Below are 21,795 nucleotides of genomic sequence, written 5' to 3'. Positions count from 1 at the left end.
TGTGGAACTCTTGTATCTTGTGTTGGCTTTAGATTATTGCAATATTGGCTAGAGTCGGCAATTATAGTGACCTCTTGTCCTTCATGAGGAAATATTACACATTGATGATATGTAGAAGGAACATCTTGCATGGTGTGAATCCAAGGCCTTCCTAGAAGAATGTTGTAAGAGAGGTTCAAATCTAAAACTTGACATAATGTATTTTTTTCCACAGGTCCTATTTTAACTGGTAACACCACAGTTCCTTTAGAAGAACGCTTTGCTTCATCATAAGCCTTAATAGTTATTTTCTTCTTTGGATCTACTGCATTTTCTGAATATCCCAAATCTTTTATCAAACTTAATGCACAAATGTTTAAGCCCGCTCCACCATCTATGAGTACGCATTTGACACGAGTTTTATTAATGGTGACTTCAACATGTAAGGGAGCATTGTGAGGATGTTGCAAGGGCGCGCCATCATTTTCCGAAAATGATAAGCAATGAGGGGCTATAAGGTGTCCCACCATGTTTTGGAACTGATCCACATCCAATTCTTTTGAAGCTATCGTTTCTACTAAAGTTTTTTCCAAAATTTCCTTAAGCATAGGTGAAACTTTGAGAAGTTCCAAAATTGATATTTGAGCAGGTATTCTCTATAATTGCTCTACTAAATTGTATTGTTGTGAAGTGGATGTTGAGTCTTTTGTTATAATAGGAAATGTGACCTTTGCTTTGCTTCTCGTAATGACATTGATTGGTTCTAAAGGTGGATTATCTTTAACAATGATGACATTTACCACATCATCATATGTATAAGTGTAGTTCACTTTGGCTTTTCCTTTGTCATATTTTAATTGGGATTATTCACCTTTGTCATAATTCAGAATTGGTGTTTTGAAAGCTAGGTGTGATTCATTTGTCTTATGGCTATCCACTGTGATGGTTCCATTATCGATTAGATCTTGGATAAGGTGTTTCAATCTTTGACAATCATTTGTTTGGTGTCCTTTATTCCGATGATAATTACAAAAATGATTGTCATTCCACCAATTAGGCTTGACTTGTGGTTCATAACTTCTTGCTTCTGGTAAAACAATCAGTTTGTTTGCAAGAAGAGTTTTTAAAGTTGATTCCAATGATTCTCCAATGTTTGTGAATTTCCTGTGAGGATTGGAGAAGAAAGACTTGGTTTTATTTCTTTTTTGATTGTTATTGTTTTGTAGCACTATTGTCTCCATTTCCTCTGTTGATGACATTCCTAATCTTTGACTAGATCTTGGGTTTGTCATTGTTGACATTGTTGTTGTTGTTATTGTTGTTGTAAGAATTATTGTATAGTTTTAGCTCTCCTTTCTTTACCATCTTGTTTTATATTTTTAGACCACTCTCAATCATCTTGGCGAAGGAGGGAGGACATTGCATTTTTAGTCGAGAACTCATTTCACTGATAAGATTATCAATGAATATGTCCATCTTTTCTTGATCGGGTACATCTCTTGGATACCTATTAAACATCTGTTTCCATCGCAGCAAGAAGATCATAAAAGATTCACCATTTTTTTTGTTTAAGACTGCATAAATCCAGTATTGTTATCTCATTCCTTACATTGTAGGAGTATTGTGAAATAAATCTATTCACGAGTTCTTCAAAAGATTTGATTCCGAATGGTAAGCTTGAAAACCATTCCATTGATTGTCCATTTAAAATCCTAGGGAAAAGACACATCAAGTAAGTTTCGTCGTGTGAAAATTCCATACTCATTGTACAAAACTCCCTAATGTGATCTCGAGGATCAAATTTTCCATCGTATTTGTCATATTTAGGGATCTCACAATGTTGTGCAAAAGGTACCATATTCAATTTTTTATCGAAAGGATATGGGCAGATATCTTCCAATGAATACTTCTTGGAGCTTGTTCCATTTTGCATATCTTGTATCTGTTGTTGTAGAGTTTGCATTTGTTGAGTAAGGTTTAACACCAGATTATCCATATAGTTTCTCCTTTTTTCTTCATAATTTATTTTATCATTACGCTCTCTTCTTGTGTCATCATGTTCTTTTCTTGTCTCTTCATGACTTTCTTTTGTTACATCTTCGTTATTTGGATCATCTGTGTTTTGGTTGTTACTTGCCTCCGCATCTTGTTTCAAGCTTTCTATGTTAAAGCCTTGTGGCAATTTAGCTCTTGATTTTGCCAACATCAAAAGATATTTCTCTTTTTGTTTTGCCAATAATTTTTCCATTAGTCTATCAAATTTGAAATCTTGCTCAAGGTCTCTAATGGTGTTATTGGCAGCTTCTTCATCAACGGTGGTATACCCAAAAGTTTGGAATATTGGATTATCTTCTTCCTCCATTTGTTTTTGTTGTTTTCTAAGTTGTTCGTATTAAGCTCTAGTCCAAACTGGCATGTGATTGTTTCAAAAATTTGAAGTTTCCAAAGAACAACTCAATAAGTGATTATTAGTTTAGGAAGATATGCTTTGTTGATTTTACCACTATTGTTTGTTCGTTGTGATAAAGCGTCTCTTTGTTGAAAAGCATGTCCTTGAAAAATTTCTCCGTCAAACTCTGTCCCGCAGCCACGTAAATAGCGACGAAAATGGTGTAGGAATGTCCTATGTTTTAATAAGATCTTGCGATTGATATACAAGAATCTTATTCTTTTCTAAGTAGCTTTATAACCGAGTTTTCTTTTCTTAAGGCGATACTTAAAAGTCATATAAGCATCTAATAGTTTACAAGTTTGTTTGATTCCAAAGTTCGTGCAATTCTGATTTTGATATGACCTAGGTTCAAAATAGGAAAGATATATCCAAGATAATGAACACAAGATGATTTGATCAAGCTTCGTGATGGAGGATTTGATATATTCTGATGAGAAACTTGACAATGATGTTGATTTTTGCACTTAAAATGTTTGAATCAATAGCTTGTTGAATGTTTATGCTTATGGAAACCTTTCAGAAATAGCCAGTTGGATTAGTAACCTAGTTATTGAACTAGTTTGAAAATGTGTGATAGTTTAGAGACAAATCTACTCAAGAAGTGTTTTGATACTGATGTTCAAATTTTGGTTTGATATGCTTTTTAGATGTGAAAGAGCCTTTGTGCTACTTCTTGTGGCAATGAGTGTTAACTTATGAGATAAAAGCACTATTTTGTTGCTTGAAAGTGCTATTCTGATTATGTTTCAAGGATTTTCCTCAAATCCTTTAGCAAGTTGTTGGATTTTCGCTCATTTTTAGATGATGATTTTCTTCAATTTTTTACCATTTTGAACATATCATAGACATAGAAGACAAAATGTTTTTGAAAAACAAAATGCATAAGCAAGTACAAATCCTAAGGCAGGTTGAGACAATAATTGTTGAATCTCACATGGGGTTTCCCCCGAGGCTACACTATTCAAAGCACATATTTAGATGCTTGACCCCACTGGCTCCACCCTCGGCACTCACTTCTCTGGGGCAACCAAGCACCAGTTTCCATGAAAACTCCCCATGGCAAACTTTATATCTCTACTAAGAACTGTATGTGTGTGAGCTGCTTCAGAGGTCCGACCTCCTACGCCAACAATTAGAAGGATTTTGGCAATTAGTACAAGTGGTTTTTAGTAAAGGCTTCTGGTCATGTGGCCATACATGCGACACTTTCATCTCTATTCCCAACTTGTATAGGTTACACTCCATAGGGTTAATGGGGAAACATAGTGTCGGTATGGACTTATCAATACATGTTGCTTGTGACTTTTGTCACAAACACGATTTATTTAGAGTGGATTGGAAGGACTCGGTATTATCATGTTTCCACTTTGGGTCATTCCCCTCTCACTGGCCCCTCAAGGCAACTCGGGAAGGCAGGCCCTCTAAAGGTTATACATAAAAGAAAGTAGGTCTAGTTTTCGGATCACCGTATGATGGTGAGAGCATACTTACTGTAGCGTCGTAAATTGTGCGCACTTGCTAGGGTGGTACAATTTCACACCTAGTTTAGCACCCGCCTTGGCGCATTTTGCATCTTTGCATTGCATTTCCCCTTTAGCACTTAATTAATTAAAGTAATTAGGTCTAAGGGTTCTATTTTATCATTCCATATCATAAAGTTGGGCCCTTTTCATTAAAGTGTGCCCCTTTCATTTTATTCCTCTAATACATCATTTAATCAAAAACCCTAATTAGGTCCTATTTTGAACTTGGGGGCTTGATTTCGGGGGTCAAAACATCTCGAAATCAGTTATAACTTCAGGATTCTCTCTAAAATCATCATATCCGACGGCCCTGAAAATTTGGTGAAAAGTTGTTGGGACCATGGCGCCCAGCGTGCACATGGTCTCGGACATTTTTCCCAAAATTTTAGGAGCATGATCCAATCATAAAATAAAGCTTAACCCCAAGATATTGGCGGGAGATTCAATCTCTAGGTCGGCCAAAAGTTGAAATTAAGACCTAGGGTTTCATATATAAGAGCTCTCTTTCTTCATTTGAAAGGATCCAGATTTTTGGTTTCAAGGACCTTCTATGCAGCGAAAGAGTAGATCTTTGAAGACTCCAACAACATTCAACATCCATCCATCAAGCATTAATCAATTTCATTCATCCATTTAGGGCTTTGAAGGCATTGAAGAGCAATAGGGGATTACCAACTGAAGATTGGCTTGTACCCCTCCCTTGGGGTTGGGTTCGGGATTCGGATGACGCTGCAAGTTGTAGATCCGGGAGAAGCAAGCCGAGACAACACTCCACACCAAGTTTTAGAGAAAAAGACCAGGACAGGGGCGTGGGGTGCCCTGGTCCTGCCAGGACAGGGGCGCTGGGCGCCCTGGTCCCTCTGTCAGACAGCAACTTTCAGCAACTTTCTGACAGCTTTCCAGGTTGCAAAATAGCAATTTCAGGGGCAGAATTAGGACAGTGGCGCCCGCGCCCCCATCTCGAACATTTTCACTCAAATTTTAACTCCAGGTACACATCTGCATTCTTGTCTTGTCCTTGTGTTTATAGCTTTCCATTGTTTAAGTTCAATTCTGCAATCTTGTTATTAGTTCATACTTGCACTTTGGGGTTAGGGATTGAAATTGCATCATTCTATCTATCATTTGCAACAAAGGAATAGAAATCCTAATAGGTAGCCCGTGGCTCTCTCTTCCACAAAAAGAAGTAGCCAATTGTGTGATACCTCTAGGCTCTTTCGTATTCCACAAATGTGTGATTGAAAGTGAGATTAGGGCATGTTTACTTAGTGTCACTTTTTCCCCCACACATTTTGGTGAACCCGACGTGAATTCCAATCTTCTCTAATTCTGATTTATGTTTTCAAATTTGAGTGTTTAAGCTATTTCAAAATCAAATTTGTATTTACAAGTTTTAATTTCTTGCAAGATTCAAAAATCTAGAGGAAATTTTTGCTAAAACCCTAATTTTTCAATTCAAAGTTGAACTTGTGGATAGCTTAATTGGGCTCAATAATTTCAAATCTGATTTAGGAACTCATTTGAATCATAAATTTCATTTTTATAAATCTAAATTCTAAGTGCTTGCATTGGTTAAAATTAAACATTTCCTTCTATTTTGCATGTGTTATCATTTGAAAGAGGAAAATTGTTGTCATGATGCATTCATTTCATAGATGTGATAATGGGTTAGCTTCCCTTGTTTCAATTTTTCCTTCTCCTAAAGAACCTCCCCTCATCTATAACAACATTTTAGTGCCTAAAAGAGTTGCTTCTGATCCCTTTGAGACTCTCCCATGCTCTAAGGATGAAGACTTTAAGAGTGATCTTGACAATTCTCCTAAAATGTGCCCTTCCTATTTAGCTATCCTAGAGGAAGAGAATGATATCATAAACACCTTTCTTAATGTTACTTCATCTTCCCTACATGATGCCTCTCTAAGTGAAAAGGTATTGATGGACATTGACTTATTTTCTCCTAAAGTTGGTCCTTCCAATGGGGGCATGTTAGTGCAACAAGAGGTTATGAACACTTCTTTGAAAGATCTCCTTCCTAAGCATGAGTCTTTGGAGAAATATGTCCATGTTCCTCCTAAAAAACACTCCCCTCATGAGGATCCTTTTGTGCAAGAAGATGACATTATCCCTACATTTCCTAGTGATGGCATTTCCTTTTCCAACAAAATTCCCACTAGAGATGATGAATTAATGATAAATGCTTACCCTTCTCCTAAAGTTTGTCTTACCCATAAGCATCCCTTAGAGAAAGAAGATGAAATAATAAGCAATTTCCTTAATTCTCTCTCCCCTAAAGATCACATTGAACATATTTTGAGGAAAGAGGATGAGTTTAACACATCTATTGATGCTCTCCCTCCTAAGGATGAGGAATTAATAAACAATGTTATCTCCTCTCCCGAAATTGACAATACTTCAAACATTCCTTTCAACCACTTCACTATTTGGGATGAACCATTAGAAGAAGGTGTAGATTATTCTCTACCCCATGAGAGAACCCTAGCCAAAGGGGATGAAATCAAGATTGAAAACTCCCTTGATAGTTTCTCACCTTCCTTGAATCTCAATTATTCTCCCTCTAAAAATAAAGCATCTCCCTCTCCTCAACTTGGTTCTACTCATAAGGATACCCTAGTTCAAAGCAAGATGGTTAACATCTCTTTCAAAGATCTCCCTCTCAAAAGTGAGACTTTAGAGAGTAATGTTGATCCTTCTCCTAGAGAGTTTATTCCCCATGTAGATCCTTTGATGATAGAGGATGATATTACCCTTCCTAGTATTACTCTGCCTACTAGAACATCAATGCCTACCCCTTGTCTCTCTCCTAAAATTGATTTAATCCGTGATGAGATTTTAGTGCAAGAGAAGACTATCAACAATTCTTCCAACACTTTTGTTCATACCCCTAAACCATCCTCAATCAATTTGATACATGTGAATGAAACACCTAACAAACCTCTCTTCACTGTCCAAGGTGCTTGTCCTTCTCAAAATTCTCAACCTTTAAATAAGCCTATCTTAGTGGTTCAAGGTGGTTATGCTAATGATTCTTTTTGCACTCCTAACAAACCTATTATTACTGTGCAAGGAGGCTATTCTACTAAGAGCCCTTATGAGTATGCTAAGCAACTGATTAGAGAGAGTTATAATGCGGTTGCTCATACCTATAACACAAGAAACAATAGGCAACCTAATCCTCCTCCAGTTATCCCAACTTCACTTCCTCCTTCCCAACCTATTCTTCCGCAAGCTCCTCGTATTTCACAAATGCTTAGTAAGGACTATGATCTCATAGAACAACTTAAAACTACTCCTGCTAAGATATCCCTTTGGGATTTGATCCAAACTTCTTCCCCTCATCATGGAATGTTACAAGATGCCTTGAAAGATTTGAATGTTCCTCCACCTAATACATCTAGTAATATAGTGTCTTTGGTTAACTCTGTGATGAATCCTAAAGCTCAAATTATGTTTACTCAAGATGAGTTGCCTACTAGTGAAATTCAACATCAATATGATCCCTTGATGATTGTGGTTATCATAAATGATGTTGCTATAAGACGAACACTGGTAGATAATGGTTCTGGCCTTAATGTGTGTAGCATTAATCTATTGCATAAGATGAATGTGGATACATCCCTTATTGAGCCTGACTCTCATCCCATTCGAGGCTTTGATAATGTGGCTAAGTCTTCATTAGGTATTATCACCTTACCCATCACAGTGGGACCTGTTACTTTGCCTACTCCTATCCATGTTATGTCGGGAAATCTAACATACAACTTGTTATTAGGGAGACCTTGGATTCACAGTATGCAAGCTGTCCCCTCTACATTGCATAGACAAGTTAAATTTATTTATAATAATAAGACATATACCTTGATAGGTGATACTAATTTTCAAGCTTGTTTGCAAACATCTACTTCCAAAGGGATTTCTTCTAAGCCTTCCTCTTCTAGTGATGACTCATTAAACAAGATACCTATGGATGAATCATCACCCTCTGATAATCAAAATTCTTTGGATGAGTCTGAAGTTCCTGAAGAAGATTCTCCTCAACTTGAATCTACACATGAAAAGGCTTTTGATCCTGAGAAGGTTCTCGCAGAAGACGATTGGGGATCTCTTGATTTTAATCCCACCTTTGTAGGTGAGTATAGGGTTCCTCCTAGAGAGCTTAAAGTTAAAAAGAAGGAAGAAACTAGAGATCAATCAGTCTTACCTGAACCTATGAGCAATAATTTTGTGGCTGCTTCTCAAACTTCTTCTCCTCACACCTCTAATTCTAAAGAATTTGATTCTTCGTCTTATGAAAAACATCCTTCTCTTTCTGAAATGGCTAATCATTATGGTCATGGTTTTCATATTTTGGCTAAGAGTGGCTATAGTGGAAATGGTTGTGGCGCAAATGAACAAGGAATTAAAGTTCCTTTAGAACATAACATGCATGAATATTCATGTGGACTTGGATATAATCTTTCTAGGCCCACCAAAGCATCTAAAAGACCATCTCTCAATGTGAATGCTATATTTAGTAGTGATGATGATCTCACTTCAACTAAATCATCTTCTACTTCTATCAACTCTCACTCCCCTCATAAGGAAATCTTGGCGATGAACAAATTTCTTTATGACTCCCCTCAAATTTCTAAATCCACTTATGAATCTTTATCTCCTATTCATCATAAAGTCCTTTCCTCCAGGGATAAGGCTCTAATAAATTACACTCATCCCTCTTCTAAGATTTCTTGTGACTTTTCTTCTTCAGTTTTTATCACTTTATACATGTTTTCGATCTTACTTATAGTTGAGCATTTAGCATGTCATATTCAAATACCTCATTTAGTCTATCATGTCTTTAAATAACATTAATGGCTATTATGTTGCTCATCATTATGTGACACTGGTAGCTCATTTACTGGGGGCTCATTGTCATTCATGATGGTACAATTTCAAGTGCAATCATATTTTTGAAGCAACATAATAGCCTAATTTTTCTATGTTATCTCTTGTTCCTATGGGGACAAGAGTGATTTCATACATCTCTTCTTTTGATGGTTAAAATTTCCCTTTGGGGTAATAGTGTGGAAATATTGATCATCTTTTCTTTAGAATTCTCTTTTCCTAGATATGGGAGAAGATGTGTATTCTCTTTTTTATCCTACCCACTTCTTGTGAGGAGCATTTTACATACACTAATGTCTTGCTTGCATGCACTCATGTCAGTATGTAGTACATTTTGCTTATGTCTAAATCTCTCCCTAGAAGATTGTGTAAGTCCTTCTCATTGTCCTTATCCTTGGGAGGCAATGATCTTTCCTTATTTTTATCTAAGGATCCACTTTTCCCTATTTCGTGGATGGTGTGAACTTTATTACTTGATGTTATTCCTTGTATGCATTTGTTGTTGTTTGTTCAAGGATTCTCTCTTACAAGAGGTGTAAGTCCTTAACTACAACCTCTTTTGCACTTGGTAAAATACATCCATAATGAATTCACTCTCACAATTGGGTTAAAAAGAGCGTCATCCTTCATTAAGAATCACTTTCACCTCGCAAAAGAAGGAAGTATTGCATTCTTATTCTCTTCTTTGTCTCACTCTAGAAGATGTTATATTTGGCTAAGACAATTCCTCTCGGGGATAGGTGTCTTTTGTACAAAGATCTCTTCTCCTCTAAGGATCTCCTTTACACATACTACAAGATATCCCTTTTCAACTATCTTATCCTTGCTTAAAGAGTGCAAAACTCCCTTGCTTGGATCTATGACATTGTTGCATTTTTGGGGTATCTTCTTTTGTGAAGGTAGGTATCCTTGTTCTACTTTGCTTATGACATAAACATTACACTTTTTGAGCAATGGGTCATTCTCGGAACCAGAGCACAGACTCTTAGAGCGAGATGTCTCCATTTTTCTTTTATGCAAGGTGATTATTCTCGGAACTAGAGCACAGACTCTTAGAGCGAGATGTCACGCTTTTGTACTATACATATACAGGTTGTAGCATACTCAGGCATAGACTCCTATGAGGTGCTTCTAACCTCCCTTACACACACATGCACGAGGTTGAGTGGAACTAGCGGCATAAGGCTAGACTTTCTCACTCTCCTCCCTTACATGGATCACCTAGACAGACTCTAGGGGCTAGTTTTCCATGTCCTTTTTCCCATGGATCACCTAGACAAGATCTAGGGGCGAGAAGTCCATGTTTTCTCTCTCACTATTCTTCTCATGGATCACCAATGTGTGTATTCATGCTTTTTTTTTCCTTTCTTTTCTTCTCTTTGCATTTTGTTTCCATTTACATCCTTCATCTTGTGTTAGAGAAGTCTCAAATCCTCACACTCTTTGTTATGTTGGAATTAAGATTTGGTCCTCTTTCTTACCAAATGATTCTCCATTAGTTTTTGATCTCATATCGAATCCTCTTGTGAGAATTTGTCATCAATATTCTTTAACAATTCGAAGTGGTAAACATGATACTCTGTTTCAACTCACTAAAATTAGCAAGCCGAAACAGGGGGGGGCATATAGCTACCCTCGAATTTTCATCACCTTCCTTAGTAAGCATTAGGTGATTTTGTGATCTAACGTGTGTTTTGTAGGGTGCGGTTCCTAACTGTGTACTGCAGATACCGCTGGGGGCTTCGTTCGACAGACTTATGGATATATCCTTTTTCAAATAATGTTTACTTTTCTATACTTTAGCTTGCATATGCACGTAGTGTTCATATGACTGCTAAAGTGGGGGCTAAATGTAGCGTCGTAAATTGTACGCACTTGCTAGGGTGGTACAATTTCACACCTAGTTTAGCACCCGCCTTGGCGCATTTTGCATTTTTGCATTGCATTTCCCCTTTAGCACTTAATTAATTAAAGTAATTAGGTCTAAGGGTTCTATTTTATCATTCCATATCATAAAGTTGGGCCCTTTTCATTAAAGTGTGCCCCTTTCATTTTATTCCTCTAATACATCATTTAATCAAAAACCCTAATTAGGTCCTATTTTGAACTTGGGGGCTTGATTACGGGGGTCAAAACATCTCGAAATCAGCTGTAACTTCGGGATTCTCTCTAAAATCATCATATCCGACGGCCCTGAAAATTTGGTGAAAAGTTGTCGGGACCATGGCGCCCAACGTGCACATGGTCCTGGAAATTTTTCCCGAAATTTTAGGAGCATGATCCAATCATAAAATAAAGCTTAACCCCAAGATATTGGTGGGAGATTCAATCTCTAGGTCGGCTAAAAGTTGAAATTAAGACCTAGGGTTTCATATATAAGAGCTCTCTTTCTTCATTTGAAAGGATCCAGATTTTTGGTTTCAAGGACCTTCTATGCAGCGAAAGAGCAGATCTTTGAAGACTTCAACAACATTCAACATCCATCCATCAAGCATTCATCAATTTCATTCATCCATTTAGGGCTTTGAAGGCATTGAAGAGCAATAGGGGATTACCAACTGAAGATTGGCTTGTACCCCTCCCTTGGGGTTGGGTTCGGGATTCGGACGACGCCACAAGTTGCAGATCCGAGAGAAGCAAGCCGAGACAGCACTCCACACCAAGTTTCAGAGAAAAAGATCAGGACAGAGGCGTGGGGCGCCCTGGTCCTGCCAGGACAGGGGCGCTAGGCGTCCTAGTCCCTCTGTCAGACAGCAACTTTCAGAAACTTTCTGATAGCTTTCCAGGTTGCAAAACAACAGTTTCAGGGGCAGAATCAGGACAGTGGCGCCCGCGCCCCTGTCTCGAACATTTTCACTCAAATTTTAACTCCAGGTATGCATTTGCATTCTTGTCTTGTCCTTGTGTTTACAGCTTTCCATTGTTTAAGCTCAATTCTGCAATCTTGTTATTAGTTCATACTTGCACTTTGGGGTTAGGGATTGAACTTGCATCATTCTATCTATCATTTGCAACAAAGGAATAGAAATCCTAATAGGTAGCCCGTGGCTCTCTCTTCCACAAAAAGAAGTAGCCAATTGTGTGATACCTCTAGGCTCTTTCGTATTCCACAAATGTGTGATTGAAAGTGAGATTAGGGCATGTTTGCTTAGTGTCACTTTTTCCCCCACACACTTACCTACTACTTCATCAAGCACAGAAAACACAAGTTCATTTTAGCCTTCTAAAATCTATGTGCAACTATTTTAAAGAAGTCACTCAGAATGCAAGTTGCATGTTGTTATTTTATCCCCCTTAGTTAAGCTAAATGAGCATGACATGATGTGTTACTTTCCAAAAATAGAACTCTTAATTAACTAGGTGAGGAAATGTATGAAATTTTCTTTAAAAACAATCCTGCACATGCATGTTAGTAGTTTGAAAAATTTAAGTTCTTGGACATTCGGACCTACATGAAAATTCTGTCAATTGCAAATAAAAGCACTATCCTAACAAATGCATTGCCTTTCACCTCTAAAGCACTAACCTAAAGGACAAAAGCGCTAACATGAAACACAAAAATGTTGCTTTGTAGACTAAGAAGCGAGAATTCTCTGACAAAAGCGTTAACCGAACTAACAAATGCGCTAACCTGAAGGACAAAAATGTTGTTCTGAAGATTAAATGCGTTGATTTATAAACAAAAGCACTAACCTAAATGACAAATGGGCTAACTTGCAGGACAAAAGCGCTAACCTATCAAATAAAGGCACTGTCAAAACTCACATAGGCATGAATCTGTATTACAAATGCATTAAATTTGCTTTTTGCAAGAACTAGACAGGATATTAGAAAGAATATTCGAGGCTCTAAGCCCCATGGTGGGTGCCAAAATGTGTCGACTTGAATTTCATAATCAGAATATTACCTGCAACATATTAGTTTCATAAAATACAAAGGAAATGCTATAGGAAATCCAAACTCAACCAATGAAACTATATGAAAATGATATAAAATAAAAACACTAATATTACCTTCATGATTTAAGTCCCATTGTGTCCTAACTCCATTGTTCCTGGTTGCAGATGGTGTGCTCTCAGACAAGCACTGATAGCTTCCAAGATGGCATATGAAGAATAAACTGATAACTGATAGTTAACTGATACTATGATATGCAATGCTAAATGATTATGCTAATTTTCTTCAAGATTAAAACTCACTGATGCATGAGTTTTCACAAATGGTGAGCTTGAAAACTCACTTGAAGACTAACTCTTTCTCTACTCAAACTCTTGATTTTATAGACTTCGAGAGGATAATATGACGTGGCCCAGATCAATGGTCATGATCAGATCTACAGATTTGGATGGCTGTGAGAAAAGGTGAAGGTTGAGAGAAAGGGGGAAGAAGAAGACAAGTGTCACTCATCTCACCTTGACTAGGTTGCTAACTGAGGGAATCTAGGGATGGTTGGAGAAGATGTAGGCACGAGAGGACAAGTGGACTCAAGTGCTTCCTAAGATGTAGGGATGTTGGAGGGAATATAGAATACGGTTAGGAAATATGTGTACGTACATAATATTTCATTAAATTTAGAGGTTGGAGATAAATGATCAATTAATATTGAAGAAATATTAATATCTTTAACCACATGATTGATGAGTTGGAAAAGGAAAGATGAAGTGGAGATGGAAGGTGAGTTGGATAAGAGATTTAATAATTTCAAAATTATTTAATATTTGAGACTATAGGATAGAAGAATAATCATTAGATATTAGATATTCAAATGATTGAAGGAAATAATTAAATATTTAGATATTCAATTAATTGATCAAAAGAATAATTAAATATTAGATATTTAATTAATTAGAGGAATAGGATATATGAATTAATTAATAAAATATTTCAATTAAATTAATTAATAAAAAGACACAAAATGAATTAAATAAATTATTCTTTTCAAATTAACTATTTAATAGAAGAATAAATATTAAATAAATATAAAATATTTATTTAATCGCTCATAGCCATTTTTATGTGTATACAGTTATTGTTGGCAATTGACACTCATTGGATTCATTTTGTTGTCATTGATGGCAACAAGATCAGATGGAAGTCATATACGGGCACTAGGAGGCATATACCGCCAGATACCGACTTTGGAGCATTCAGGGCTACACCAACACCAACACCGACACCGACATCAATACTTCATTGGAAGCTGACATCAAGGAGGATTTACTTAATAAATCATTTTGTAATTATTGTCAAGGTTGACATTGAATATCCTTTGTAAATGTATTGTAAGTTGGCATAAGACATTATTTGTAATGGGCATATAGGTCAGTCTGCTAGGTTATTTTGATGAATATGAAATGTGTGGATAGAAGAGAATATAGAAGAACTATATAATGCGAAATATATGTATGGAGAAAATTTTGTATGTGAAATGTTATAGCATGCAATGATTTGTAGATAGCTTGGAAAATATTCTTGGAGGAGAAGAGATACAGGTAGTAGTTCAGGGTTTATGAACCGGTACAGAGCAGAGCTAGAACCGGAACTCTATTTGGCATAGCAGATGCATTCTTGAGTTCATTTTCAGTAATTTAATTTAGCAGAAAGCTTGTAGTCAATGAGGCTCTTTAGTGATGAGCAGTATGCTCTAGGCAGTGTGCCTTCCTGCATGTGCATGCCCCTATTATATGTAATATCTTTTCATATGGCCAGTGAACTCATATTGTGGGTCACAAATCCCACTGTGGTTTTTCCTCTTTGAGGTTTCCCACATATAAATTATGTGTGTTATGGTGTTCATTTATGTGGATGGTTTATTTGCTTCTTGTTATATGCTTATTTTTTTACCGGTTTATATGTGTATGGTATAAAAGGATAAAAAATGTTCATACCAGCAGAACGTTGATTCACCACCCCCCCCCCCGCCCTCTCAGTGTTATTGGATCCCAACAATTGGTATCAAAGCTTGGTACCTTGAAAGAAGTTTAATAGCTTGAGGAAGATCCTGGAACTGAAATCTTTGAACATGGCTATGGAGAAGCAACTTGAGATGGCTCTTGAGGATTATGATGCTGAAAGGATGAAGAACTTGAAATTGCAATAAGAATTTAATTATGCAAATGAATTCATTCTTATCCTGCAAGAAAGGTTATCATCTGCTCAAGCCAACAGAAAGGAACTTTTTCAAAAACCGGATGATGAGGAAAAGAATGCTCTTAAGGAACAATGTTAGAAACTAAGTCAAGCAAACATGCTCATGAAGAATCAAATGCAAGATCTGACTATGAGGTTATCAAAAGATATTGAGGACAGAAAGAAGAAGGAAGATAATCTTGTTATATCTCTAAAGAACAAATTTGATTAATGTGGTAGATTGACTTGTGAGATTAATTTGTTGAGAACTGATTTGGCACACTCCCAGAATAATGAACAAGAATTTGAAAGACAAATAACTACTCTGAGAGATGATTTGACTACTACAAGTGAGTATAAAGAAAAATTTAGGATCAGTGTTGCACAGTTGGATGACTTATTGAAAAGACAAAGACAGATTGATGATTCTAGAGGACTTGGATTTGTACAAGGTGAAAACTCTGGTACTACAAATGAAGATCAGACAATCGATATGCAGAACTCATCAGAATAGAGGAAATCGGTAACGCAATCTAATGCTTATTAAATCAATGGTAGATGTTTTGTTTGCAACAAATTTGGGCATATGGCTAAAAAATGTAGAAATAAATCAAATCAAAACTACAATTATGTTCCTGGTCAATGCACAAATTGCAAGAAATATGATCATAGATCAGAAGATTGCAGAATGAATATTAAATGTCATGCATGTGGAAAGTTTGGACATTTTTTTAATCATTGTAGGTCAAGAAATGATACCGGATATGTCAAAACAATTCAGAAGAACAATGTTACATGTTACACATGCAACAAAATAGGTCATATTGCTAAGTAATGCAGAAGAAAGACTCAACCGGTTAATAATGATAAAGATAATGAGAAAGGAAAGCAAAAGGTAGATGAAATACAACAAGATCACACTAAGAGATGGGTTAGAAAATCTGAAGAACCAAGTGGAGATGGATCTACACCACTAAATCCACCTGTAGAACAGGGTATTCCTCCACCGACAGGAAATTCCACTAGTAACGGAGGCATAATCCTTAGGGGTTGGCAAAGTTATTGCTAAATTCTGCATATTACCCCGAAAGAGATCCAAGGAGATCTGGAGAATTGTGTTCATCATCGATGGAGGTTCACCCGACACATGATTGTGAAACCGCCATCTGTAGGGTTGTTGATGAAGAATTTATTACAAAAAATTAGGGTTTTATTTACTGAGAAAAGGGGGTAAGTGAAACCATTTTCACTCACCAAGCATTCAAGAATTCAGAGCAAAGAAAAGTTGGGTTAAGAGCAAGCAAAATAATTATGAAAGGATTTCGAGCAGTTATCTGAAGCACTCAATCTTCCACTGGTGTTCCCTCTTAGGTATTTTTTGAAATGGCATCTGCATCTTCAGCTCCTTCTTTCATTGCAAATCCCACCATTGTTGAAGTCAAGGATAGGTTAAGGCTAGTATTTAAGGAGGTTCCTGAAATTGCTAAAAAGGAAGACTCTGTGGGAGCATTTTCTAGGGTTCCTTACGACGTAATGTATGTTGAAGATGTGAGGACATACATTCACTGCACGCTGGAGGATTTGGGCACAAAGGACATCAAAAGCATGTATCAATCTGTGATACTGGGAGACTCCAGAACCATCAAACCAGAATACAAAGCTTGAGGATCTAGGGTTAACCAGTATTTTGTACATACCAAAATTCAAAGATGAGGTTATCAGATACATTCTGAGCAGGGTTCACAACGAATTCATTTGGCTAGATAGGCCTTACATGATCATGAAGGAGGCTATTCAAGCAGTCACCGACTTACCCAAAGTCAAAAAAGAACCTGGCAAGAAAGTTTCCAATAATGAGATCAAAAAACTCACTGGTGTAACATCTGATAGTAGATCAATGAGGATAAGCACAATCACCATCACTGATGTAAAATTTGCAAGCATGATAATAGGTTACAAGGTAACTCAATCCAACTGATTGAATTTTGTTACTAGTTCATGCATTCATGTTGCATATCAAATGCTAAGGAACAATGTGAAGTATTATTTATGTGAATGGACGAGGAGTGAATTGATGTTGAACTTTGGTAAGATCAAAGGAATCAAGAAAGACACTTTTAGATATAGAAATTTGATTGTTTGTTTAATGCTTTATTTCTTGAATGAGCTACCCAGTCTAGGGAAGAAGCATTGGGCTCATGACTTACCGGTAGGTATGTAGATCAAGGAAGCAATCACCAATCTTGGTACCGATGGAGATGAGAAACTTTGAGGTTATTTAAAGAAATTCCAAGAAAACATGAGGCAAAGGGAGATAATATCAAAGAACATTGTGGAGAAGTATTCCACTGATATCTGGTTTATGGTAAAAATTGATGAAACTCTTATGGAAGCAGTTGAACCAAGGACAATATGGGTGACAGAGCTTGGATATGAGGTGGATGATAGCATTTTTGAACTCTATGCAAAAATGTTCTTAGATGACCCACTAGATGATAAAACAGAGCATTTTGGTACAACAGGAGAGAAGGCTCTTGAAGTGAAAACCAGTTTTAACAGGAAGAGAAGAGAGAAGAAAATAGAAAAGATGTCTGCATATGTACAAGATGTAATTTATAAGATAGACACTCAACTGGGTTCAGGATCCAAACAAGCAGCTAAACCAACATAGGTTGGTACTGCAGAAGTGAAGAAACCATAGGTTCACATTTCCCCTATCACTTTTGATTTTGATTCTGAGGATAATGAACCTCTGGCTTTCAGAAGGGTAAAAAGGAAGAATGCGGTACAACCACCAATAGAGCAGAAGAAGTCAGAGCCTAGGAGGATACTTGTTAGAAAGGCAACTAAGCCTACTGCACCTCCACCATTGGCAAGGAAGCCTATGCAAAAGAGGAAACCAGTCACACCAGCAACCACAAGCAAAAAGAAGAAGGGTGATGATACTGAAATTGGTAAGACCACAATGACCTGTGTTGAGCTTATTGATGAAATTACAAAAGATGGAATATTGAAAAATGTATCAAAGTACTATGAAGATTTAGAAGATAATGAGCAAAATGAATTAGAAGAGACTATTTTGTTGTAAATAGACATTTATAAGAAATCCTTAGTTGAAATTTTGAAGGAGATACATTTAGCCTTGTATAATAAACTTGAGGCTAGAAGACTTGACGTTGTCGAGAGAGATAGGGAGATTAAGGAAGTAGCACTTTTGGAAATGTGTGGTGCTGTAAATAATGAGGAAATGAAAAGATGCATATATACTACAAATAGGACAGTTTTCAATAGTAAACCTAGGCAGATAAGCCTTATGATGGGGAGAGTAAATGAGGTGATAAATGAGACTAGTAAGGGATGGACCAAATTCTTTCAGAAAAAACCCAGATTTTCTCACATCTCAAGAAGAATTTGCAAGGGCAACAACTTCCACCATTCCTGTCAAATCAAAGGGGAAAGGTATTTTGGGTAGTTCAACTCCAATTTTGACACAATCGGTAGTAACTATAGATATTTAGACACAATCGACAGTTAAGGAGAGTGTACAGTCTGTACCGACACAAACCATTTTTGAGCAAGGCAATGTACAAGACACTGCAAATATTGTGGATAATACTCCACTGGTAGTAACTGACATTGTACCAAGTGGCGAAGCCACTGGTACAAAAGAGGTTGAGATGGACAAGGTAAAGGAAATTGAGTCCATACTAGTAGTTAAAATTGATTCCCTAGCAAAGGTTTTGGCAATTGACAATTCTCAGGTTGAGAAGAAATCAATCTCTGAGTTGAGTCCAACTGAATTGATGATGATGGCTACTCAAAAATTACTGAAGGAAGGTACTATAGATAAAGAATTAATTGATCAATCCGTCATAGAGTTGCATAGATTAATACCTGACTATCACATTGAAGATGGAGCAAGCCCTTCCAGCAAGCTCAAGACTTTAACAGAGTATATCTCTAACAATTTTTTAATCTCTGAGGCAGATTGCAAACCGACAGGCTTTGGATAAATTCACAACAGCTAAAAGAATAGCTTTTGATCAGATTATAGAAACAGAGAAGAAGAAAATTGAGGACAAACTTATTCCTATTGAGGTTTGTTTAAAACAATGTACAAATATTTACATAGTGTGTTGTAACATAGAAATTCTTATGGCTAATGTAGATAGAAGAATAAAGGAGTTATATGATAAGATAGCTAAAAATGCTAATTCTTTTGATGGATTGATTGCACTGACCACATCTATTGATGGAGAAATTTTATCCTTGGAGAACCAATTTTTTTTCTTTTGAGAAGGAGAGAGATAAATTCATGCGAAGAGAAAGAAGTCTAAGAGGATTGGTAGGTCCTAGATTAGATTCATTGGGTGTTCACAACAGAGAATGTATGGACATGATAGCTAAACCCACGCAAGCAGATGTCCAAGAGAAGGAAAAACATGCCCATTTACTAAGTGGACTAGAATCCATTTCTGATACTTTCAGAACTGGTTGGGATACGTATCTTCAATTATTGCAAAAGGCATACCCAAAAATCTTGAAGATGATTAAGGTCTAGTGAAACTAACAGTATTCATTTATTCTGAAATTCTTTCAATTCCTTCACTAATCTTTGGCATTAATGTAAAAGGGGGAGTATGCATATATGTGAAAAATATCAGAGAATACCAGATAAAAACACATGGGAAGTGTTAGTGAATAGATTTTGTCTTTCTTTAATTGAATTGATTCTAAGATTTGTTACCCCTTTGAAAGACAAAAGTTCAACTAAAAAATTGGGCAAGTGTGACATACATCACTTCCCTTTCAATTTTAGATAGGTACAACTCCCTCCATTATTTATTCAGGGAATAATCTAACTAAATAAACTGATATGATTTTAACCTGAAAGCACGTAAGGCTGCCTACTTCATTCTTAGATGAGAGGCCAGGTAATATGTAAAATAATTCAGAAAAAAATAATAATAATAATAATAATAATAATAAAATAAAATAAAATAAAATAAAAACTTTCTACAAGATCCTTTACCATGAATAACAGAAGAAATCAAAGCAAAGTTTACTAACATTGATTTCAACACTTCTTAAAAATAGACAAGAGAAGCAAAGTCTCTCTTCAACTAAAAATCTTTCTAAACAACACGAAAAGAAGCTCCATACTAATATCAACATCCACCATCAGAAAGGTAATCACAAACATTTTGATTAGACTAATATTTGCAAAGAAATACCACTCCATAGATTCAAACCCAAAGATTTTCCACCTCAAAATGCATATGATCTTATATACATATTTCATGTAACAAAGACATAATTATACACACATAAGTTCTTTCCAAGTTCGAATTCTGAAAGACTTGATCACTTATTTCCAACAAAACCAAAACTTCTAAAATCTAAGCTTACTATTCTAATCCCTTCTCTATCATTCTTCATCTAATTTATAGTAGCTTTTTAAAGAACAGAGGAGGTCTCCCTGAAAACTCGACTTCCTCTGAGACAGTTATAAAAACCAACAGAGTATTTAGGGAACAGATGTCCTGAAGTCATTGCAAGATCATGAAAAACATATAAAATAAAAATAAAACATTAGCATCATGCTATGCCTCTTCTCCATCGTCATCCTCTCCTCCACTTTTTTGGGCATTGTGGGCGGTCGTAAGCTCCTGAATTATAGAGTGACTCGGATTTTTCATGACATTGATCTTTGCTTTTGCGGCTTCTTTCTCCCATCTATGTTTCACCATTTTCTCGGCATGCTTAGGTAACTGATCGTTACCAATGAACGTCATGGACTCAATTTGGGCGATTCGCGTTATATCTTCGGGAGTGAAGTTGCCTTTGGCCTTAACTTTCTTCATGTGCAGCCTAAATGCCTTTATCGCGTCCTGCGTGTTCAGCCCACAAAGTCCCATTTGCCAATCATGGTCTGGGTTAACCACTTTATTGTCATTGACCAAACTACTATGAAGTTCTTGAAGCTCATAAAAAGAAGTCCTGACATTAGAAATCACAAACTTGAATGTAGTTACCCACCATGCTATAATTTTCTTCAGCATGAAGAGCTAGCACTCATCAGTTACCAATTTAATTGAGTTTTCTGCTAAAAACTTTGAAGCTCCGTACTCCTCTATCTTGGTGAGCATGGGTAATACATTTTCCCATTTATGCTCTTCTTTTTCCCACGACACAATCTGATTTTAAATCTCCGCAGTGAGGTTTTACATCTCATCGCATAGCTTCCTGGAGCTTGTGATATATTTTTCACCATCTCTAATCACTCCTTCAATCCATTTCTCTACAGTCCCTGCGATGCTCTTAGCTCGCTGAACTTGATTCATCATTTTCTTGTTCTCTAGTGAAGTGGGGTCAAATTTTTTTGAAGCATGCGATATGGAAAGTGCTCCAACACAGCCTATGTCGATACTTGGAAAAGGTGATTATCTGAATCCCTACTCATGTTCCTGAGATCCACTTTGGTGACCTTAAAATCCTCTGCATTTACTTCCTTATTCTCATCTTTGGGTTTATAGGAAGCGATTTTGGCAACCCATCTCCCAGTCTTTTCATCAGCATCCAATCTGGTAGTTGTTTTGAACTTCTTATGTTTGGGACCCTTCTCTGTGTATTTAACGACCATGTCTTGAATTGGGATGGACACTGGAATGAAACTTCATTTCTTACTTACTGAAGTGGTTAGCCATTTAGGAGTTGCACTTGAACTAGCTGTTCCTCTGGGCACTTTAGGTGGCGGCGTTTTGGAGTAACCGCCAATTCCCAAAAATGATTACTTGCCTTCAAAAATCG

The sequence above is a fragment of the Cryptomeria japonica genome, chromosome 1 (assembly GCF_030272615.1).
Source record: "Cryptomeria japonica chromosome 1, Sugi_1.0, whole genome shotgun sequence".
Lineage (NCBI taxonomy): Eukaryota > Viridiplantae > Streptophyta > Pinopsida > Cupressales > Cupressaceae > Cryptomeria > Cryptomeria japonica.
Note: the sequence above shows the minus strand (reverse complement) of the source record.